The 23,193-nt window shown below is 53.1% G+C and overlaps 1 protein-coding gene across 3 annotated transcripts in view; it reads left to right on the top strand.

Moving 5' to 3' along the window:
* The first annotated feature begins 2,746 nt into the window (after positions 1-2,746).
* CSNK1G2 (casein kinase 1 gamma 2) overlaps positions 2,747-23,193 on the top strand; it is a 46,420-nt gene continuing 25,973 nt past the window's right edge. For 2 of the 3 annotated variants that reach the window (XM_055806542.1, XM_055806540.1), the window contains exon 1: positions 2,747-2,906. The gene's annotated coding sequence lies outside the window, so the exon portion shown is untranslated. Of the gene's footprint in view, positions 2,907-12,294; positions 12,418-23,193 lie in introns of all 3 variants that reach the window. The other variant, XM_055806541.1, reaches the window with a different exon arrangement.

Genomic DNA, 23,193 nt, shown 5'->3' with positions numbered 1-23,193 from the left:
GGCACTGGGGTTGAGCTCTTCCTCCTGGCCTCTCAGCAGCACAGAGACTCGCGCTGGCCCCTTGCAGAGCTGGCTTCTGCCTTCTCTGGTTTATTGCCCAGAAGGAGACTGTTATCCCTGGAGTAAACGGGCTGTTTAACAGCGAAGGTGAGTTGAATCGCTCTATTTAGCACGTAGCTGAATTTATTGCCCCAAATTACCATATTGTGGCTTCATACCCCAGTTCTGCTCCATAGCAGATATGTAATCTTAAAAGAGATATTATCGTCACAGCTGCTCGATATGACATCTGCGAATCTCAACATCTTCCTTACCTTCAAAGCCTTGCGCCAGGTACCCCCTGCCGTGCCATCAGCCTCTTGCTTCCACCGGCAGCGGTTTCCTACAGCTGCTCGCTGCTGTGCCAGTGGTGTGTTGAGCACAAGGATGAAACGGCTTTTACTCCAATTTTTGCTCCAGGCCCTTAAAATATGAGCATGAGGCACAGCTTTAAGCTCCTGATCCAGCTGCTACTTGGGCAGGTCCTTGGCACTTGGGGGCAACGAGTTGCTCACCTCCCTTTCGCTCCCTGTGCAAGAACCAGGGCTCGGCAGGAGGATGGGGCAAGGCTTGTCAGGAACATGCCCAAAGTGCTGGGTCGGGGGGTGGTTGTGCAGCAAAGCTCAGCCCTCCCTACCCTGAGCAGCTCTGCAAAAGGTTCAGGGTCCCTGGCATCAGGGTGGGGGCTCTTCCCCCGGGGGTTGCAGCAGATGGGACACTGGGAGGGGCTGCTTTTTTTGTCTGGTTCTTGATGCCTTTCTGTTGCTCTTCAGTTTCCCCAGGCCCTGAACGGAAATGTTTCAATGCAGAACACAAAGGTTTTGTCCACCCGCCCCCACGCAGCTCGTTCTCCCGTCCATGATCGCGAGGGGTTCATTTTATGTTGTCTGCTTGTGATTTAGCCCTAATTAACTTGTGCCTGCGGGAGGAGGGCAGGGTTCATAGCTGGATGCTTTCCCAACAGAATTTCCCTGGCTTTTCTCGCTAACTCGCCGGTGCTGAGCTGGTTCTGTAGCATGAGCTGTACAGGTCTCTGCAGACCACGCCTGGCACACTGTGTAGTCCCTGCTGGAGATTTGCCTTGAAATAAAATCAAAACTATTTGCTTTTCCTCTCTCCTGCTCCAGAGGATGGGTTAAATTCTCAAGTCAAATGTCTGAACAACTCAAAGTGCTTGAAATCACCTCTTGCTGCAGCGTGGGGCGGTGGAATGGTGCAAAAAAGCAAAAGGAGGATGGCTCTGCCACTGGGTACCTGAGGGGCAATTTTGTTCTCTCCAGTGGTGGGATGTGCGTCTCAGCTTCAAGAAGGAAACACCTAAGGGGGAAAAGTACTTTAGACAAATACTGGGAGGACAGCGTTTCCCTGGAACTGGGAGAGAATCAATTCAAGTGGCTGGAAATGCTGCAACGTGTATTTGGGGTGATGCTGGTGGCCAAAGACCTGTTTCTCCCCCAAAACCACACAAACTCATTTGCCCGTTGCCTGAAAATATTTTTGAGGTGAATCTGTCTCATGCCATGAAGAAGATGAGAGCAGCGGGAGGCGCCTCCTCCCTCCAACGTTACCTTAAAAGGCTCAAACAGCGACAGTTCTGGTGGCACCAAAGAAACGATGCTCTTGGCTGTGCCCTCCTTCGCTGAGTGAGTGCAGGGAGAGAATTTTTATGGCCAAATGATTGATCAGAATAACTCCAAAACTGCAGAAAGCAAAAGGCTTTTAGAGGTGGCACTGGGGGCTGCATGCCTGCCCGGCTCCTGTCCCAATGGCTCCCACCAGTATGGAGCTGTGCCCCGTTACCTCCCAAAAGAGGCAGCAGGGATGGCAGCCACTCCATCTCCTGCTCAGCACCAGTGGCTTTGCTTGGGGCTGATGTCTCCAAAAAGGCTTCAATGCCTGCAACATCCCAGCCCCTGCCTTCTCTCTGCTCCCGTGGGTTGGGGTGGGGTGGGATGGAAGAGGCTTTGCCAACTGGTGCTATGGCTGCACCCCCTCTGCGGGACTCCCCAGACCCAGTTCACCACCAAGACTGTCCCACCAGTGCCGGTTGGGCCCTATAGCAGGGCTGTATGTCACGTTGGGTCTGTGTCCTATGTTGGTGCTGTGCTCTAGCAGAGGGCTCAGCCACGTTTTGGGGCTTGTCCTTTGTCACTGGGCTGCTAACCCCATTCCAAGGCCTGTCCTCTATAGGAGTCCTGCTCCCCGCAGTGGGGCAGCACCCCACGCTGAGGACGGTGCCCTGTACGATCCTGGTCGCGGCAGTGGTACTGTAACCCAGACCGGGGATCTCATCCTGCAACGGGGCCTGGCCCCTATAGGGGCTGTGCACCTACAGGGTACCCTATAGCGGGGCCTGGGCCCTACGCGGGTAGCTGTGCCCCAAACCGTCTCCTGACGCGGTAAATGACGCCGGGGCCCATACCGAGTCCTCCCGCCGGGCAGCGGGGAGTTAAAGGGAGGCCCCACCGGTAGCCGCCAAACGCGGCGGTACCGTAAAGCGCCTCGCGCTGCCGCAAAGCCGCTCCTCCCGTCGCTCGCCTCAAGCCTCCTATTCTCGAACGCGCTTTACGCCAACGCCGTTGCGCCACCACCCTCCCGCCGGCTGCGCTTGCGCCGGGCTCTGCCGGGCCTCTTCGCCGCGGAGTTGGTATTCTGGAAGGGCGCCTGCGCCGGCGGCGTGGCGGGGGGCGCATGGGTGCGTGCGGAGCCTACGCCGCCGGCGTAGCGTTGTCGCTGGCTGGCCGCTGCCCGCGGAGTGGTGAGGGGAGGCGAGAGGCGGCGTGAGGAGAGCCGGGCCGGGGGCGCCGCCATGGGGAGGCGGCCGCGGGGGCAGCGGCAGCGCGGCCCGCCGCTGAGGGCCCGCGGAGGTAAACGCCGCCATGGGGTGCCGGGGCCGGGCCCGGGGGCCCTGTTGCTGCCGTTCGCCCTGGCCGGGACCGGGCAGTGCCGGAGAGAACGGGGGGGGGGGGGGTGGGTGGGCTGGGCGGTGCCGCGGGCGGCGGGGGGCCGGGCCCGGGGCGCTGGGGAGGCGGGGGGCGCCGGGCCGGGCCCGGGGGGCAGGAGGGGCTGTGGGGGCCACGGGGCGAGGTGGGTGCCGGGGGGAGGCCGGGGGTGGTGGGGCTGAGGGCGGGGGTCAGGCGGGGCCCCCCAGTGTGTGTGCGGGGGTGTCAGTCCGGGCGCGGGGGGCTGGAGGGGCCGCAGGGCCGGGCTGGGCCGGGGGGCTGAGGGCCCAGGTCCGCCTCGCTCCGTTCCCTCCCGGCGATTCCTGCTTTGTGGCTCTGGGGAGGGGGCCCGGGTCCACCTGGGATCGCGACACCCCCCCCTCAGGCCCCTTCGAGGCCGGCTCGCTGATGGGGATGGGGCCGGCCCAGCCCGGGTTTATCCCCCTGGCCTGCACCCTGCCCTGGCCTGCTCGGGGGAGCCGGAGCCTTGCAGGATGTTGGCTCCTTTGTATGTGGCTTTCCTCTCTCCAGAGGGGTTGGGAAGTGTTTATTTGGGGAAAGGGACTGTGCTGAATCTGGTATTTAAAATAGCTTTCTTTTCTTTAGCAAAGCGGGTGAGGATGAATGTGAGAAACGGGAAAAATACCCTCCCCCTTCTGCCCCCACCAGACAGGAGCTGACTTTAGCTGTTCCTAAGGCAGCCAAGAAGAGAGGTTTGCAGAGAGGCGGCTCTCCTGTGGAGCTGGGCCACCAGGGGCCTGTGGCTCCTCTTTGGTGGCTGGCAGAAGGCAGCTGCGTGAGGCCCTTGGACCTAGGGGGCCAGATAATGTGGTGTTGTGAGGATGTTTGGGGAGGTGTCTTTTGAGGAGTGGCTTACCGTGACCTGCCATGTTAGGTGTATTTCGGAAGTTAAAAAACAAAGTTTGTTAAACCTCTTTCAAGTTGCTGTGAAATTTTTCCACTTTAAAGAAGCTAGAGGTAACTAGAACCCTGGTGAAACAGTGTGTAAAATGATTGCAAGCATGCAAAGGGTTTGCACCTGTGTGTTTGGAAGTTGCCTCCTTAACTAATCCATTTGTTTTCCTTTTGTACAAGTGGCTGAATATCTGGAAATAAATTATGAGGAGTGTGTAAGTTCATCTGCCAGCTGGACTGTCCGGTCAGCCTGCCACACGCAGCCTGCCCCCATCTCCCCACTGCCAGCACAGAGGTTTAAAAATTGGGCCTTATATAACAGATTGGAGAAAACGTTTGGTGTTTGCCAGTGCGTCTGAAAAAGAATTGCTGTAAATTAGGGCAGGAGGCCTCCATGGGGATCCTGTGGAGAGGCCTTCTCTGTGGCAGGGTAGGCTTGACTGCTGTGAGGAACTTGCTAAAGATTTGTTGGTTTTGTTTTAATTTGGTGTGTTACAGACAGGAACGTTGTTTGGTGATGATTTTATCGCTGCATAGCACCTTTTGGGCCTCTGAGTGGGTTGTAGTCTTGTGGTGCAGACAAGGATGGTCTAACCCCAACTTGCTGCCTGGCTGGTGGCAGCTTCTTTTGGGTCTGTGGTAGTGTGCATGTTTGGGGAGCCCCCAGTTCCCCCTGGGGGGGATTGTCTCATCAGCTTGTAGAGATGACTGCCCTCCCGTGTCAGTCTGCCTTGGGATTTGATCTCCTCCTCGTTAGCTTACAAATCTGTAAGGCCTTATAAATCAGTTCTGTAGCTTCTTTGCGAAAACAGCTGCTGTTCTGGTTTGCACTTGCATCAAAACGACTGGGGTACAGTTGGTGGTGGCTTGCAGGGGAGACTTTTTCTGTCCGGCAGTTTCTCTGGTTGCACTGAATGGAGCTCTGTGTTCCTGCCCTTGCAGTGTGGTTTGTGTTTGGTTTTCTTGTTGCAGCACTCTTCAGAAGAGTGAGTGGAGAGGAGGAAGTTGGCACTTGCAGTTCAGCAGGTTTCTGGATTCTGCCCTCCGAGTGCTTCTCTCTGCTGGTGTCAGTATGGGGAGAGGCTTTGCATCACCTCTTGTTTTGTATTCCATTTCTGAGCTCCTGTGCAGCCCGACTGTTGTCAAAACTGTTAATACGGGAGTGACTCAGCGGATCAATGAGAATGACATGAGGGCTGTGCTCGTGGACAATCAGTATTTTTTCTCCCACCCCCTCCAGCCCCACTGGGCTGGAAGAGACATGTCTGAGAGCAACTGCCAATAAACATCTTTACTGGACTCGGGCCTGATTGTGCTCTGTAGCTTTTTTCCCCCCACCTTCCTCACACACACACACATACTCCCACCCCCCCACGGTTTTTCTAGCTAGGAGGAGCTCTGATGAGCTGTGCTGGAACAGCAATCCTTTGCTTTGGCTGCTCCGGCCAGGTGTGCGCCTAGCCTCTGGTCTGGGGGCATACACCCTGCTAGAAGGACCGGACCAGTCCTTGCATGAGCCAGTCTGGGTGGGAAGTTGTTTCTCTCTGCAGTTCCTCTATCCGAAAAGCAGCACCAGGCACTAAAGGCATGTCTGAGGTGGTGAGGAAGCCTTGGGTGAGCAGCAGCCCCTGTTGTGCTTTGGCTCCTTCCTGGGGATGTGCAAGAGAGGTGTGGACCTCAGGGCTGTGGAAGAGATGCTCTTTCTTAGCTCAGCAGGGCTGGTTAATGTGGGGTTTGGTACCAGTGTGCAGCGCCCTGGTTTGCCTTTTGATACTCTGGTGACTTCCAGCTGTATCAGGAGTCAAACCCTTTTCCTTTGTAGTGCTGCTGAGAGGGGAGAGACTTGGGTGCCAACACAGGAGCTTCCTTTGTGTGCTTACAGTGGCTTTTCGCTCAGAGCTCGTGGGAGCAGCTCTGCCCACAGCCCTGTAATTGGGCTTTGACTAGGCAGACTTGCCTTGTCCTGGACGCAGTGAGAAGCTGTGAAACTGTGCCTCCTTCCTTGGGCCCAGCCGTGGCGTGGCTTGGAGACTGCTTCGGTCCTGCTGTACCATGTGAGCCGGGAGGGGAAGGAGGGGGAGCAGCTCTCTCAGGAACTCTGGGCTTCTACTGGAGAAAGAGTTACCTTCTTGTTAGAAAAGCTGTGTGCTTATAGTTTGGGGGTTTTATTTGAATGGATGTTTATACTTCCTACTGGAAGTTTGTGTCTCCAGCAGGTCCATCACTGTGGAGAAGGAGTACTTGGTTGTGAGGAAAGTGTAAAGGTGACTTTCTGCTGGGGCAGCTGAACACATGAACACAGAGTATTGGGGCACCCTGTCTGGCTCCCAGATTCACGCTAGCTGCCCTCCATCTTCTGGGAAATTCTATTAAATCCCTGCAGAGGCTGCAGCCTTGCAGCCCTTCCTGTTGGCCAGCCCCTTCCTTGCATGTTATGGCTTTTAAAAAAAGCTTACTGTGGAGCATATATCGAGCTGAGATGTTCCAGGATACCTCCTGCCTTGTCTTTACTACACTACCAGCTGCCGATGGCTCTCTGGCAGCCAGGGTAAGACATGGGTCTGCCCTTTCAAGGCTTATCTTGACCTGAGATGCTCAGAGCTGTGATCCCCACTGCTCACAGGTTCCACCAGCCCTGCTGTGACAGGGAGGGAGGGGTGGTACAGTGCGCTCTGGGTGCAAGTGCAGTATGTGTAAAAACCACAAAAAGTCAGTCTGTCTTCCACTTGCTGTGGTGGTAACATTGCAGCAGACTGGTGCGCTTGATAAGCACTGAGATGATCCCATGCTGTGCAATTTAGGATATGGCTCTTCAGGTAAGCTGAAACTTGTAGGTAAGACTTTGCAGAGCATTTTAAAATGCTACAGGGAGCAAGATGTCCATGATTTCTTTCATGGCCCACAGTAAAGAGTTTGCTCCTGGAGCAGAGGAATTCAGTTAGTTCTTTAAAGACTGAATTGGCTTCTTTGGTTCCAAAAAGATGACAAACAGAAGTTCTCTGTGTGAGGCGAATCCAGGAAGATTTCCCAGTGCCCATGAAGTCTGTATACTGCTGGAAGGTTGGTGATAGTTACATTTTCCAAGCAGTACCCTGCTGACATGTGCCTTCTCCAATGCAGTTGGACCCATGTCACTTAAAATGTTGCAGCATAAACATTCTCACCTGTAGGAAACAAAGGTCTCAGTGTCTTGAGGCTTGCTTACCTGTGACAGTAAAACCAAATGCTCTCAGGATCTTGTCGGCTAAAAAGACTTGTACTGAGGTGGTGATGTGAGGGAAGCCTGGAGTCCTGTCCTGCGAGCTCTGGAGGAGCTGAGCCTCAGGCCTGGGAAGGGTTCCTGCACCGCAGGCTGAGATCTTGGCTTCCTCTCCGGTGTCAGATGGTAGGCAGCAGAATGCAGCCCCGCTGCTGTCTGGTGGGGAGTGTGCTTTGAAAAAGAGCAGGGAAGTGCTGCATGTTGTGTAGCATCTGTGGGGCAGAGATGGCAGAAAGTTGAATGCGAGAGCAGTAGTTGGGATGAGCGAAGACACTGTTGCAGCTGTATTTTGGATATAAGGAGCTCATTGGGCTTGCAGGGTGTTTGAGACACTGAGAGAGTCTGGAAGAAAAGCGTTAATTTTTTTAATCATTCATTTTACATGTCCACCAACTCAAGAATGTCCTGTAGCCCTTTGTTATTTAATGTTATGTAATGTTTTTTAATGAGGGAGGCCTGGCGTTTGCTTTCCAAATGGTAAATTAGACAGTTGGCAGGTGATGCACAGGCTTTGTCAGCCTGAGCGGGATGTTCTTAAGTTAATAAACGGGGGTTAAGATTGGTCTTGGACTTGGGTTTTGTGAAGCTTTCCTTTGGAAGAGCTTTGTAGCCCCACTAGCTGCAGCTGAGCAGACCTGTGCAGGAGTGGTGCTGGGAGCGGTTCGTGGGTGCCCTGGGAGCACGGCCGCGTCTCTGGGGATTCGTTCCCCTTCCCAATCTGGAGGCTGGAAAGCCTTGCTGAGAGTGGCTGTCGTCTGGGTGCGGGGGTGCTGAACAGCGGACTCTGAAAGGTCAGCAGTAATCCAATTTAAAACCAGAACGGAGGTGTAATGGTTTTGTAGTACTTGGAACCTCCATTCTTACAGATTCTGGTCAACGCCTGATGTTTTCAGGTGTAAAATCTTGGCTGCTTTTTGCTTTTGAGATAGCACTGAGGTATAAACAACAAAGCAAGAAACCTTTTTCCCCCCCCCTTTTTTTTTTTTTTTAGCATGGCCTGTTGGCAGTGATGAAGTTTATACTCTCTGCCTGGTTTCCCCAGTTCGATGCAGGGAGATGGTGGTGCTTTCCAGCACTTTCTGTGCCATACATGTGGGTGAGGGGCAGGCTTAGGTTCTTGTGGAATCCCCCCACCCCCAGCTCTGCCAACTCCTCATCCCAAAGGCAGTGCAGGTTTGGGTTGAAGTCTAGCTTTTATGTTCCCAAGTACAGAGAATATTAAGGCTGCGACTTGGAGCAAGCGCTGGAGGCAGAGGTACGGTCTGTACATTGAGAGGACTGCTAGCAGCTGGTAGCTGAGGAGCAGCAGTCGCCTCTGGTGGGTGTGGGGTCAGCGTGCCACGGGACGAGGCACCGGAGGTGCTGGTGCTGACAGGTACAGACTAGTCTCCGCCTTGAGCCTTGAGAATTCCTGCACAAACTTGCTGGAGCTCGTTGCTCAGTGGGCTTGGGCAACTGGGGAAGGAATGGGAAGTGCTCGGAGGGATGGAGCTTTAACATTGCCTCCAGGGTAACTTGCAGCTGATTTTAAACCCATGCTGTTTTCTTTACGGCTGTCTGCCCGCTCAGAGGGGCCGAGAAGAGATTGCCAGAGTCCCCAGCGAACTATCCAGCCTGAAGGGAAGGGAGCAGAGAGAGGAATTCCAGCACAGCAGACTGTCACAGCTCTGTCTTGCATGATAGCAGGGGATGTTGCCAGGGAGCAGCTCTCCACCGCTCAGGCCCCTCTTCTGCCTCCCAGGCCCGCTGCTTGGAGCAGGGGGGGCCGAGCAAGGTGTTCCTTGGCTTCCCAGGTCTGCAGGCACCCTGTTCAGGAGAGTGAAAGGGGAAGCTCCTTTAACACACACCATACTGAGCTGAGCTGGATAGAGAAGAAACGTGGAATGCAAGTTACTGTGCAGTATACTGTTGGGGGACACCCATGCTTGTTGCCAGTAATCTTTCTCTAGCTGCAGCTCCCTGGGTAAATGTGGCATTTTGCCACGGAGAAAAGGTGGGCAGACCCCTTGCATTGGAGTGAACTCTGGTTTCAGGTGGTTTTTGGCAGGGGCTCCTTTGCCTCAGCTGTGCAGCGCAGACGCAGGCCTGCCTTCGGCAGGAGGTGTGTGAGCAGCATGGTGATACAGCAGCCCTGTCTGCTGATGGGCTTGGCTGGCAGAGACGGGCATCGCAGTGCTGCTCTGGGGTGAGGTGAGGCCGGCTCTGCAGGGGCTCTGGCTGCTCACGCCTGGCTGCAGAGTCACGATGGAAGCTCTGCTCCCCTGTGCTGTGTGGAAAATGCCCACAGCATCCCAGAGCCCGGGTGCTGCCATGCTTCAGGTGTACTGACCTCACTGCATTTTTACATATTTTTTTTTTCCTCACTTTTCCCTCTGTCTTATTGTGCTGACACCTCTCTGACTTCCTTGGGCTTCTACCTTGCTGAGATATTTTCTTGCAAGACCTAGCATGTCTGTCAGGGAGCTGGGCTGCCTGCATAGCAGGAACAGCCTGGAGCATCTTTTGCACTGGAGAGATCAGTTTGCCGGGCATGGCTGGATGGAAAGGTGGGCATTTTTGAGAATAGTGGCAGTGCAGTCAGAGCGGGGGGGACAATGTGTACAAATGGTACAAATGCCCTCACTGCAGTCTGGATGGCACCCATGGTTCCCAGCAGGTCTTCTCTAATGTCTCTCTGAGTATATGTAAGCACAGACCTGGAAATGAGACTCAAAATAATCCTGTGCACAGTGCAGAGGATGCACTGCAGCGGGCTTGGCTCGGTGACAGCAGACACCTGAGGTGTGATAACACATGAGCAGGGGACGGTTCCTGCTGCTGGTTGTGGTCCTGGCAGAGGACTTATGGAGCCTGAAATCTGACTTCTCCTGGGAGAAGAGTGTAACACTTGGTGCTTTGCTCCTATTTTTGTTCAGAGCCAGAAATCAAAGTCCAGAGCGGTGCTTCTCCAGCCAGAATCATTTCAAGGCACTTGCTGTTGTTTTAGGGCCAATATTTAACTTGTGCCTGTGATGAGGAATGCCTGTTCGACTCTAGCAGTTTGCCTTAAGAAGTTTGAGGGAAGAATGTCCACTGTTGGGGGGGAAGCAGGGGGGATTTCAGGAAATGAGTTTAAGTCTCTGTATTTACAGGTCTATGTGAAACAGCCCGAGTTCCCCCTCCAGCGCGGCTCTGGCAGGTACCAAGGCTGCTCTGGCAGAGCCGCAGCGCAGGAGCGGCTGGAAGGAAATGTTTGTGTGCTCGGGCGCTGGAGCAGGCGGCAGCACAGGGTGTGTCTGCTCGCACAGCCCCAGTCCTGTGCTCCTGCTGCCAAGGGGGATTTAAAGGCACAGGTGTGAGGCTGGTGAGTGCAGCTGGGCTGAAAAGTGCATCGACTCCCGATAAAAGCAGATTATCGGAGAAGAAATGCTCTGCTGCTTTTGCTTTCTCTGTGGTCTTTGGTGGCGAGAGTTCGTTAGCTGTGAAATCCTCTGCAGTGGATCCTGCTAATGGCAGGATTTTCCATTCCCTGGACCTGCTCTGTGAGGTGCTTATGGCTTCCTCTGTCCTCTCTCACCTTTCTGTGTGATCCTTCTTGCAGCCTGCCACAAACACCACTGTGCAGCCTCCAGTAAGCCCATAAGGATGTGTGCTCCTGCTGGTCAGCGTGGGGCTTGTCCCACGTCTCTGAGCAGAGCGTGGCTGTGTGCTGGGATACAGGTGGTGTACGTCAGCATTCAGGTCAGGTTATGCAGGCATCTCTGCAAGCAGTGTGGGCTGGTTGTGGTGCGTGAGGACATGGTGAAGGAGAGGTGCCTTCTCCTTCTGTTCCCAGCTCCTTAGGTGGCCTTAGGCAGGTCAGGCAGCCCCCTCTCTGCAGACAGGGCAGGTCAGAAATTCTGGGCCCAGATGTAACGTCTGGGCTCCCTGAGCTGCATGGTAACCCTCTGCCCTGACTTCTTGTGCTCTGTGCCCTTGATTGGATGCTTTTGGCCATGCTTGACTGTGTTACGCTTAGATACAGAAAGAATGTGTTTTCTCTTGAAGGAAAATCAAAGGCGTGGGGCTGTTCCTAAGCCAGTCCAAGGGGAAGGCTTTGCCTGGGCTCCTGTATGCAGAGTTCAGCCCAGCTCTGAGAGGCTGAGAACTTCCTCCTGGTGTAGCAAAGGCCTTGCAGGCAGCCCTTGGTCCCAACCTGAAGCCACGTTAAGGAGAGCCAAGTCCAGCTGGAGTATGGCTTTGGCCTTCAGTGACAGGTTTGGCACTGGGGAAGCAGAGGTTTTTGTCTGAGCCCCATCTAGCTGGGAGGTGGCATGGTGCTGGAGTTCGGAAGGGATCGGGGACTGTATAGGAAGGTGGCAAACTGACTTCCCCCCTCATTTGCATATTCTGCAGGTACCTGGTAGCACCTGTGATGGTGGTGATAACTCAGTGGTGATAACTGAGCTGTGTCTGTTCAACCCAAGGGCCCTGGCAGCGTCCACACTGCAGCCCAGATCCCCTCTGTGGTTGTGTTCCCAGTTTGAAAGGCTGAGGAAGGGGCTCATGTTCCCGAGCGTGGCTGGCAGCCCCTCTGAGCACGCACCCATGGGGCTGGCTGTGGGTGGGCACCCAGCAGCACTGTGCAGCTGTGGGAAGTCTTGGTCCGTTTCCATAATGAGTGTTGATGGGTTTAGGCCCACAGATTGGCTGTATAATGCATGAGGGAGCCAGGGGATCTGTGTCCTGTCTGCAGGGACTGGAGGAAGTGATGGGAAGTAGAAACAGGAGTAATTAACTCAAAAAAAAAAAAAAAAAAGTTTTGGTTTTGGATGGAAGTGTGTACTAGAGAAGGGTGAACGTGTGTTGGCTGGGGTTTCTGGGACAAAACAGAGAAGTGAGAGCCCAGAAATGAGGCAGAAGGGACAGTTTGTTCATGCAAATAATGTTCCAGGTATTAACAGCAGCAAGATGAAATGGGTCATCCTGGGGGGTGTATCCTGTGTGTTCCTTCATGTGGGTGATCCCTCTCACTTCATAAATTAAGCCCTTTGTGTAGGGCCCAGAGAAGCAGGTTTTGAGCAGGTGAGGTAAAGGAAGCAACCAGCAGGGTCATGCTAGATCGAACAGACAGAGAGAGGAGTCTTTTGGATGAATCCCCTGAAAAGTTTCCTTTCCCAGTCCACAGCACCTCTGTAGCCACTCCTGTGGTGTTCCTGTTTTGGTCCTGGCCTTCTGATCCTGTGCAGAATACACACAGATGGGGAACAAGGGAAGATGAGAAACAACCTTTGGAACGTGGAGGTTGGTGACAAATCAGACTGAGTCCTTAATCCACAAAGCTGTCACAGTGCTTTATCGGTTGTGAGTCTGATCCTCTACACGTGAGGGATGGAGGAGTGATAAGATTCTGAACAGTTCGTGGCGTGCCTAGGAGTGGGATATAGGTCTCTGGCCCCTCTGTTCTGCAGCTTACCCCTTCGTGCAAGCCAGCAGACTGGGGTATTTGTCTAGATCTTAGGAATTTGTCCCAGTTAGTTGGGAATTGCCGTTCTCTACCCCCCTGTTCCTCTCAGAGATCCTGGATGCTTTGCTTCTCCATCTGTAAAATAAGCAGATCGCTTCTGTACCTTTGAGAGGTTGCAAGGAGAAATGTGTAATGGATTGAGCTGCTTGGTCTTGTAATAGAGGGGGTGGGAAGATAAATGCCTCATGGATTGCTCGTTGCTTCTCTGAAGATGCTGCTGACACTTGCATGTAAGCTGATGGATATTGTCGTGCCACAGAGCATCCCTCCGCCCCAGTTATTCTGCAAGAAAGATTAATGGCATGGTGCTACTCTTTCCTTCCCATGGTCTGGGCTGTGTGTCCTGCTTGTGGTGTTGTCCCTGTTGGGGGACTGTCCCCATTGGGGTGGAGAGCTGGGAGCAGCATACATAAGCCAGGGTGGTAGCAGGCCAGCTCCTGTGTGACTTTGCAGTAGAGAAGTGATTCTGCTGGCATCTCAGCATAAGCAGTTTGACAGCTCTTGGGGGGAGGTTTCCCTATGAACACCCCCCCCCCCCCCGAGGCTTACCCTACTCTCCTCCTCTTCTCTCCCAGTTCTTAAGGTTTGGCAGTCATTTGAGAGGAAATGTGTAGGGCTTTGAGCAGCCTGGGGAAGAAGGCAGAGGGGGAAATGGTGTTTGCTTGAATGTGGGACAGATAGGCTTGGCAGAGCTGCAGCTCTGCAACCCAGAAATGGAAACAGACCTTGTCACCAGTGGGAAGGACACTCCCTCCACCCACCCCGCTTCGGGGCTCTCCAGGGTGAAAGGCCTGCTCTGGAGCACAGTGACTGGGCTGGGACAGCGCAGAGCTGGCATTGTTCCCCCATTCCGTGTGACCCTTGGGTAGTTGGGGAAGTTGCAATTAGCTGTAGTTCAGTGATTGAAGAGATAATTGGATCCAGGCACCCCTTTTTCCCCTACCTTGTCTTGCAAAAGGCTACCCCAGATCTGCCAGTCCAGCTGCTTCCTAACCTGGTTCTGTCAAGAGGATATGGGTTAAGGGGAGAAAAAAATATATCCTACTATTAAAAGTGCTTATGCCAACCCAGTTCCTGCTGACAGAAAAGGGTTTGGTAGTGATACGTATGACAGGAGGCCAAGCAGATCTCTGCAGAGTGACAGTCCCCAGATGGGCTGAGGAGCGAGGGAACCCTGCTGTCACACGCATCTCGTCGTTGCAGTGCACAAGCCTTTGGCAGCTGGGCTGGATGTACACTTGGAATCTGCTCGGTTGGAGTCCTTGTGAGTCTCTTTCCCCACTTTAAACTGTAGCTGGCATGTGAGTGACTCATTAGTAGCTCCCTTCTGGAAACCACTTCTAGCTGAAGACCCCAGAGTGCTCAACTTGCCCCCATTCCCTGCAGGATGAGTAACTATCCCAAATCCTGGAGGTGCGAGATGAAGCAGGCTGTGGTTTTCATTCCTCCAGTGCTGTGGCTTTCATCTCTGCTGCTTCCTCCCCTGCCCTGGTCCCCAAGCAGGGTTGGGAAGAAGCCCTGTAAATTGAGGTGCTGGACAAATCTGTATTACAGCAGTTGCCCATGGCAAGTGTAGATGAAGGTGAGTGGGAAAAACTGTCTGGTTTTTCAAAGCCGCTCACATGGGATTTGTGCTCTCCTGGCAGGAGCTGGTTGCTTTGCAGCAGAGAGATCCCAACCCCGTCCCTCGTGGGGGCAGCGGGGCTGCCCTGAGCTGCCTGGCTGCCAGCATCTTTTCCTGGCTTAGGCTGTGCTACTGAGCTTTCAGATCCCCTGCGAGTGCTCCCAGCGCCTCCCTGGCTCTGCACAGAGATTTTGGGGTGGTACAGCACAGCTCACCCTCCCTCCTCGGTTGTCAGGGCTGGGAGTCCCTCCTTTTCCCCACCGCTACCTGGTGAGAGCCCTGGAGTGGCAGAGCCAGGGTGGAAGCAGGAGATAAATGCCCGCCAGTGTCCCTCTGTATCCCCTGCCAGAAGGTCAAGGACTCTTTAAGAGGTAGTGGCTGCCCAGGGTGGTGCTGGTGAGGAGGAGGGAGCTGCTGGCCTCAGGCTTCTGCTCTACCAGCCTCTTGGAAATGTGAACCAGGAGACAAATCTGAAACCAACCTGGCAATCGCTGCAGCCAGGCCTCTGACCTGCTCCTAGCACCGAGTGGGTGGTGCTGCACGAGGCTGGGTTACTGCCCTGGCCTGGAGAAGGTACCTGTGGTCAGTGCCACCTTCTGTGCAGGCGCCCTTAGAGGCCACAGCAGCCTCTGGGGACAGCTAGTCTCCCTCTTCTGCCGCTGTTTTCTGTGCGATATTAGGCAGTTCTGTGCCTCAGTTCCCTCTTCTGTAATGACACTGTCTTGGTGAAGTGCTTCGAACCAGCTGCTGCAAGGAGTAGTGTAAGAGCCAGGGGGCATTTATCGTTTGCATCAGCTGTCTGGAAAGCTCCTGGAGCTTGTGACTAGAGACACCACAAAGATAAGATGGCTAATGCTGCTGCTTGCATTCTTGCCCAGCTTGCTGGGAGGGAAGGAGGTGTGTGCCTAGTCCCTGGAGCTGTATGGCGTGGATGCCAACGCAGGGAAGTGGATGGGATCTTTTCTGGGGTGTCCACCCTGGTGTGACAGATGTGGTCAGGGTGTCAAGTACAAGTGTTGAAACAGCAGTGTCCACGCCTGGTATCATCTAGCACTCCCTGGTAGCCTGGATTCCAGGACTGAGAGCAGCCCTGAGGAGAAGGACTTGTGATGCTGGTGGACAAAAAGCCCAGCGTGGCCCAGGAACGTGTGCTTGCAGCCCAGAAAGTCAACCATATCCTGGGCTTCGTCAAAAGAGGTGATTTTCCCCTTCTACTCTGCTCTTGTGAGACCCCACCTGCAGTACTGTGTTCAGCAGTGAGGACCCCGACATAAGGACATGGACCTGTTGGAATGAGTCCAGAGGAGGCCACGAAGATGGTCAGAGGGCTGGAGCACCTCTCCCATGGAGACAGGCTGAGAGAGTTGGGGTTGTTCAGCCTGGAGAAGAGAAGGCTCCGGGGAGACCTTAGAGCAGTTTCCAGTACCTAAAGGGGCTGACAAGAAAGCTGGGGAGGGGCTTTTTACAAGGGTACATAGTGACAGGACAAGGGGGAATGGCTGTAAGCTGGAAGAAGATAGGTTTAGATTAGATATTAGGGAGATATTTGTCACTGTGAGGGGGGCGAGGCGCTGGCAGAGGCTGCCCAGAGCAGCTGTGGGTGCCTCATCCCTGGCAGTGTTCAAGGGCAGGTTGGACGGGGCTGGGAGCAACCTGGTCTAGTGGGAGGTGCCCCTGCCCATGGAACGAGGTGCTCTTTAAGGTCCCTTCTATGACTCTGGTGGGACAGAGGGGATAATGAAAGGGGGTTTTCTCATGCGTAGCTGCTTGGAAAGCTGCAGTTTAGAGAAAAGAACAGTCTGCTGTGGACTTGCAGTGTGACTCCAGTTTTGGCAGCAGGGATGTTCTGCCTTCCAGAGATGGTGGCTTCCAGGAGAAGAGCGAGCATCACCTGCTCTTGGAGTGAGTTTGTGTCCTGGCACGTAAATTGTTGGGCTGGTGCAGTGTGCTGGTGATAGTCCTCGGGCTCCTTGTCTGTCCTGCTCTGGAGGAGCCTTTTCCCTACTGACTCCAGGGGCACAGCCTCTGGTGTGCTGGGAACCCCCTGCTCCCTGTGCCTTGCATATGAGGAGGCCATGCAAATGGCAAGTAGAGGGAGGGCTTTTGCTCGTTCTGTGGCTGCTTGGGAGCTGCAGGAAGGGAAGATGGAAGCGCTTAAAGCTAGTGCTCTTCTAACTTTGATCTCCTGCTCCCTGGAAGTTGGGAGTGAGTGGGGATACGCTGGGTTGTTCAGTGTTGCTGAGCCAGCTCCAGCCAGTTTCAAGCCATTAAGTGTTGTGGGGAGACCTATGGCGTGAGGATCTGAGGGCAGCAGTCTGTTCCCAGTCTCCTGCTCCTGAGGTTATTTAGGAGCCCATCCAAAGGCAGTGGGGGGGAAAAAGTGCTGAGCGTGTCACTCTGGTGTCCCGCTCCCGGGCGAGGAGAGCGCCTGGCTTGCCCGTGCTGGTGTGCATTCAAGTTCATCTGTGGGCAAGAAATCTCCTCCAGGTGGATGAAAGCTTTTGAGAATGTCGCCCAGCTTGGGCTTGAGGGAGGAAAGGATGGGAAGGGAGACGCACACATCCAGAAATTTGCTTTTGTTATAGGAAAGGGGTTGGGAAATGTCCTTTATCCTTTGGAGAGCAGATGTTGAGCCCCTTGTCCAAGCTACAGCTGATCCCTCGCAATGGTGGAAGGAAGCACGTGGGATTCAAGGCTGCAGGATCTCTGAGGATGTCCTCAACAGGGTCGTGTTCTTCCTCTGCTCTTAAATGTCTCCCACCACTTGACAGCACTCCCTCTGAGACAGTGCTTGGATGGCTGCGTCTTCCCATGTCCTCTGCTCCCCTTCTGCTGCTGCCTGGCCCGTGGGATGCAGCTGTGGTTTGTGCTCTGTAAGCAGAGCTGTGAGGAGCTCTCCCATGGCGTGTGGAGGGAGGTCTTGCCCCATCTCTGACTCATCACACTGAAACACCTCTGCCTGGGCTTTCTCTGGAGCCTCGTCCTGCTGTGATGAGGCATGGATCATCCAGTGGGCAGCGTCCCCCTCGAATGATGCTCATGACGCCAGTGCAGTGGCTCAGGCAGAAGAGGAGGGTGGGTAAGAGGCAGGGGCTGGCAGTGGGAGAGTGGTTCACCCGCAGGCTGGCAGCGTGGGGGGGCTGCACTTCACCAGGGAGCCCTTTTCTCACCACCAGACCTTCGTAGAGAGCAGCCCATAACCTGGGTGACTTGGGGCTGCAGGGGTGCCCCCTTCCTCCATGCCTGGTTGAGGGCTGCTCTGGACCTCCCCGTCTGTTTGAATTGATAAAGGAGCTGTGTCATCAGTAAGCAGGGAACTGCTGTGTCACCCACCAGCTGTGGGGCTGGGGCTATCTGCCACGGGCTGGGGGTTGCTCTGCAGCTTGTTGACAAGGGGTGAAGGTGGCACAGCAGCCCCTCCTCAGTCATGTGGGGTTTTCACATTGTGGTGATGATTGCTGCTGTTGTGTCCTGGCTCATCTTCTGTCCTTGGGGGCCTGTGGTTGCATAAACGGGAAGTTTTTGCTGTAGGTCTTTCTCAGTGGGCTGTAGCGGAGGCCGCGGACCCTGCTCTGCTTTCAGTGGAGTGAAGCAATGATGCTGTGCACAGCATCTGTGTGACGAGGCTTTACTGATGGACTGGCCTTGTGATGGTTGGGCTGTCCCAGGGCTGGAGAGCAGGATGCCTTCGCATCTCTCTGCTTTGGTGGGAAGAACTGATTTCACAGGTTTGAATTCAGATCTTGAGGAGTTTGCCGTTTCAACTGTCTGACTTCACGGTGATGTGTAAATACATATGTGTGCTTTCATGCACAACTGCAGATTTGGGGGAAGAGAGGGAAAACCCTGAAGTTTATTAACAGCAAGTAATACAAAGCAGTCCTGATGCTAGGCTGGGAAATAAGCCCATCATAGTGGGGTGGGAAATAGATGGTTGTTTGCCAAAACAGCTGCTCTCCTGCTCTGGTGAGGTATGTTAACAGCACCGGCTGTGTGCTGTTCTCTTGGGTCGCTGTGGCTGCTGGCTCCAGAAGGTGATGATCAGGTGGGCTTTTAGGACAGGCTCTCAGGTGGGCACGTCATGGAATTGCACCTGCTGCAGTGTTTCCCCCCCCCCTCTGCTTTGCTGGGCCATTGGCTTGCTCCTCTGATGTTTCCTTTCCTGCTGCCTGCTTTTGTACCTGCTGTTCCTCTGGGTTTGCTGTCAAAGTCCTCTTGCAGCAGCCTGCCCCTGAGCCTTTTGCTGGGCAGGTTCTGCAGCCTCTGCCCGGTGGCCTGACAGGAGGCAGGGCAGCTCTCTGCTGCTGTGGCTGTTGCTGCAAAGCAAAGGCTGCAGTGGAGGTGGGGAGAGAGCCTTCCTCTGCTCTGTCTGTGAAACCGAAGAGAGTTCTGTCTGTGAAACATCCATTCCTGTGCATGCTGCCGGATGTGCACTAAGATCCTTATCAAGAGAAAAGCGACCAGCGCTTTATCTTGTTTTTATGAATAGTGCTAGCTTTTGAGGGCATGGAAGTGTTCAGGACCAGGCTGGGGAAGCAGCGTGCTGGTAGAGATGGTCTTAACCTTATTTCAGGCTGCAGCAGCACAGAAGGAGGTGTTCTAGCCTCAGAAGTGAGATGTGAAATGGAAGCGGTTGTTCCAAGCTGCTGGGTGAAAATTATCTATTTGTCTAGAAGCCTCTTTTTTTTTTTTTTTTTTCTTTTTTTTCTTTTTTTTTTGCCACTGCCTGGTGACTGCGAAGCAGACTGTGAGCTCTGGAAATGGGAGGGAAGAAGGTGGAAGGGGAATGTGCCTTACTTGGAAACCTGACATTTGAAAGCAGTGCTTTCCTGCAAGGCCCAGCACAGGTACCGTCACAACCAGACTGATGATCTGAGTTGTGGTGGCAGTGAATCTGTGTGTTTGTGACAAATACAGGCTCATCCCTTGCATAGAAAGGCTTAGCAGGTGCCTTGGGTCCCCCCACTGCCACCTGCCTCTCGCTACTGAACTGGTGTCGTTACCTGAAGTGGAACCTGCTCTGGAAACTTCTGTGGTGCTGGGGGAAGGATGGAGAGGGCACAGCGATGCCTGTTACAGACGTGCTTGTGCTGCTCCCATTCTGTATCTGTAGGTGCTGCCCAGCTTTCGCAAGTCAGTCATCTTTCAGCTGGATCCCCATGGTGCTGCAGGTCCGGCCGTTGCTTGGAGCACATCTGGATCTGTCCTTGTTCGGTGTGTTGTGTGCCAGGGCAGTAAAAGGGTAGCCGAGTTTTCAACACATTTTGTCCCCACAGCTGAAGCAAAAATCGTTAAAAAGGATCTGTGTCTGGTGGCAGAGGTTGAAATATGCAATAGGGCTGTCCACCCTGAAGGTGCTTTGGGCTCTGGCTCTGTAGTCTGTGTTCGGTAGCCGTTTGAGCAGTAGCATTCCTTGGGCTTCTCTGTTTCCCAGGGCACAAACGTGACTCGGTGATTTGGGATGCAGACAATCCTTTGGATACCTGCTTGCAGGCAGAGCCTGTTTTGTGAGGAGTTACCAGGTATGAAAGCGAACCTCAGGTTTTGCAGTAGGTGGAACGTTAGGGACTTGACTTTTCCCAGTATGTCAGTCAGATCTGGCTGGATCGTTCTGCTCTGAAGCTTGTTGGGGGTCAGTGTTGGCTGTACAGCTGAGTCTTGGGCTTTGTGCTTTGGGCATGAGTGGAGTAAACAGCAATATTGGGTCTTCACTGCAGAAATGAAACTTTTGCAGGCTCTCTCCCAAGATGAATGTGCCTGTGACAATGAAATCAGTGCAAGAACTGGGCAGGACAGGACTGGTTGGAAAAGAAGCGGGTTGTGCTCTCATGTCAACCTCAGTAAATATGTGGAGGGGGGAGAAGGGGAAGGCACAGGGCTGGTAAACAGGTTTTTGCTGGCCAACTGCTGTGGACTTTTGGAAAGCAGCTGGTTCCTTTGCAGCTCTGCCTTCCAGCAGTGGCATGGATTTAATTAGTATCCGGTGTCTAACTGGAGCCTGCTGCGTTGTGGATGTATTGTCTGGTTTAAATAGAAAAGTCACTGGCAGAACTGCAAAACCTGCTGCATGCGAGGGGCTTGATGGCTAAGACCACTCGTTCGAGTAAGTGACTGTGCATGAAACACCTTATTGAATCCAGCGCTTGTGGTGCCGAGCAGGGGATTGAAAGGCATCATCAGTGTCTTGGCTGGGGTGCCTGCATGTGTCCCGTGGAAACTGCTAGAGCATGTGGGCTGCAGGAAGGGATGAAGAACCAGGAATCAGACTCTTCAGTACTGCCCTTTTAAGGTCTCCCAGCCAGAGACTCGGCTTTGTCTGTAATGAACTTCCTTTCTTCCGGTACTACTGTTAGTAAAACTGAAACCACTTCAACATCCTAATTGGCTTTTTTTGTGCTGAACTGTTAAGATGTGACCGATTCTGCAGAATCACAGCCTTGAGTCCTTTACTACACACAGGGGCAGAAGGTGAGCCCGTGTCTTTTCTGTTGTTGTTCAGAACCAGGTTTACTGCTCTGGTTACCCATCTGTTAATCTGTGGTGGTCCTCTTACAGTAATAGCAAAGCAGGTTGCAGTTTGAGACAGAAATTGCTCCATCTGTGAGCAGGAATGCCAAAGTGACACTAGTTTGAGCGATGGGGTAGCAGGCTGGAGCTGTGGTTGGGTCATTTGCTGATCTTGCCACCTTTCAGCTGTGTACCAGAACCTCTCCCGGCCCAGCAGCCATGAGGATGGCTGTTGCTAGTCTTGAAGAAGGGATGCTGAAGTAGACAGCAGGTAGAAGATGCCACTAACATCCCAGAGGTGTGATGGCAGGGCTGGATGAGAAGGTAGAGGGGTATCTCTTGCTGCCTGACTCCCTCCTGCAGCCAGGGGTTCTGCATTCCCAACGCCCCACAGTGGTTTGGCATTGCTGCTGTTTCAGTGTGCTGTGGACCGGGCATGGGGACCATGGGAACGGCTCCTGAGATGGATGTGGCTCGAGAAGGGAGGTGGCTGCCCTAGGGCTGGGCACAATCATGTGTCAGGCAAGGGGTAAGTCAGGGTGTATAGTAGGGGTCTGTAAAGTCAACAAAAAACTGCTTCCCTTCAAGTCTCTCTAACAGAGCTTTGGTGTGTTTTCTGATGTTATGAATTCTGTAGTTGGAAGCTTAAGTTCATAACTGACGAGTCCAAAAAAGTGAATCGACACTTGAGCGCTTGTTTCTTCGATGTGTTTGTCTCACTTGTGCTGTGTTTGATTTCTTCCAGCCTAGTTTTCAGATCTGGTCTTATTTTAGCATGTGTATATTTACTATTACTATTTTTCCTATAGAAGTATTTTTAGCTTTTTGCCTGGTTCCTGTGCTGCTGCTGAAATTTCCATCATGGTATTTCCGGCTCCTTGGTAAAAGCATAGTTAATACTTTCCGTCCAGGTGTAACTGCTTTGGACAGGGATCCAACAAAAAGAGTGAAATTCTGCATTCAGCTGGGAGCAAATTGCATAGCAGCTTGCAGCAGTGGAGAGATGCTTCATGAAGTTTTCTTTGTGGCTGCTTTTACTGAGAGATTTAGGAGTTGCCCTAGAAGAATTGTTGACTCCACAAGCTTGTTTGTGTTCAAAAACGTTGAGGATCTGGGTTGTTCTGAATTTGAACTGTCCAAAGCACATTGATTTCCATTTCTGCTTATGCAAGCAGGGAGCAAACATGCATCAAAACGGTCCCTCTGCTGTTGGTTAGAGAGGGGGCTGTTTCCTCATTAGATATTTTTGGGTGCAACATAATTACTGCTGAACTGCTGCCAGAAAGCTGACTCTTGGTAGAGCTGATGCTATACATACGCATCCTTGCTTGCCTGCCTGCCCACCCGCTGCCAGGCAGGGAGCTTTCCCCGTCCACGCTGAGCTGTGGTGTGAGCAGTTGAGACTTCAGGGTGAAGCTGTCCGGCTGCTGGTCCAGGGGTGTTCTCCAGCATGCGGCTTGTCTGGCTCTTCCGTGCCCCTCTCCCAAAAAGGGGAGGCAGTTGTTTTAAAATCACAACAGCGTGGGGAATTCACACCTTCACGTGAGTTCCTACCAGCTCAGAGTGTTGCCTTCTGGGCTCCGCTGGAAACTGAAAACACTACTACTGGTGCTTTCCTCCTCTTGTTTTTTACTACTAATTTCATTTCATTGTGTTTAGAGAACAGATTGCAGTTTTGCTCCCACTCTTTTGGGGCTGTTGCTGACGTTGCATTAGGGGGACACGGCACGATCCAGGTTTGTGAGCACATACAGCATCTTGGGCAGCAAGGGATTGGGATGGTTGGGCTGCCCAGCACGAACTGCACTGTTAGTGGTGCTGGAGTTTGAGGAACAGCAGAGATTTTGCTTTTAGAAAGCAGGGTGATGGTTAGCTGGTATCCTCCAAAGATCTCAATGACATCACGTGTGAGTCATTACAGATTTTGTGTTGTGAGAACTTGGTGTAGCTGAGCATTGGTGAGGCCTTCAAGCTATGAAGTGGGACTCCCTTTCAGTAGAAGCAGTTCTGTGCTGCAGTGTTGAAACTTTACTCTTCTCTTCAGTATGGAGGGAATGATGTGGCACGAACCGTTTGTTTGTTTGTTTGTTTAATATTGAAATTTCACAGTAATCCATTTAAAAGCCATATTTGTGTTTGGAAGCTGGGAGAAAATAAGTTTGAAGAGATTTGGAGCTTGGTTTGTTGTAGGTTAAGAGCTGACCGGCATGCACAGTCTAAAAAAGTCTCCTGGGGAAAGGAATAGCCAGTAACAAGAGAACACTTCTAATTTGGAGAAAAGCTTAATAGACATGATAGCTGGAAGAGGAAGCCAGAAAGACAAATCCATCTTCTTCACAGCACAGCTCAACTCCTGGGAAAACTCAAATACTTTATTTTTATTAGTTTTATTATTATTATTCTTATTTTAAATCCTGGTATT

Source organism: Falco peregrinus, chromosome 5 (assembly GCF_023634155.1).
Source record: "Falco peregrinus isolate bFalPer1 chromosome 5, bFalPer1.pri, whole genome shotgun sequence".
NCBI classification, from domain to species: domain Eukaryota; kingdom Metazoa; phylum Chordata; class Aves; order Falconiformes; family Falconidae; genus Falco; species Falco peregrinus.
The sequence above is the reverse complement of the archived record's forward strand: the minus strand, read 5'-3'. Positions and strand labels throughout refer to the sequence as shown.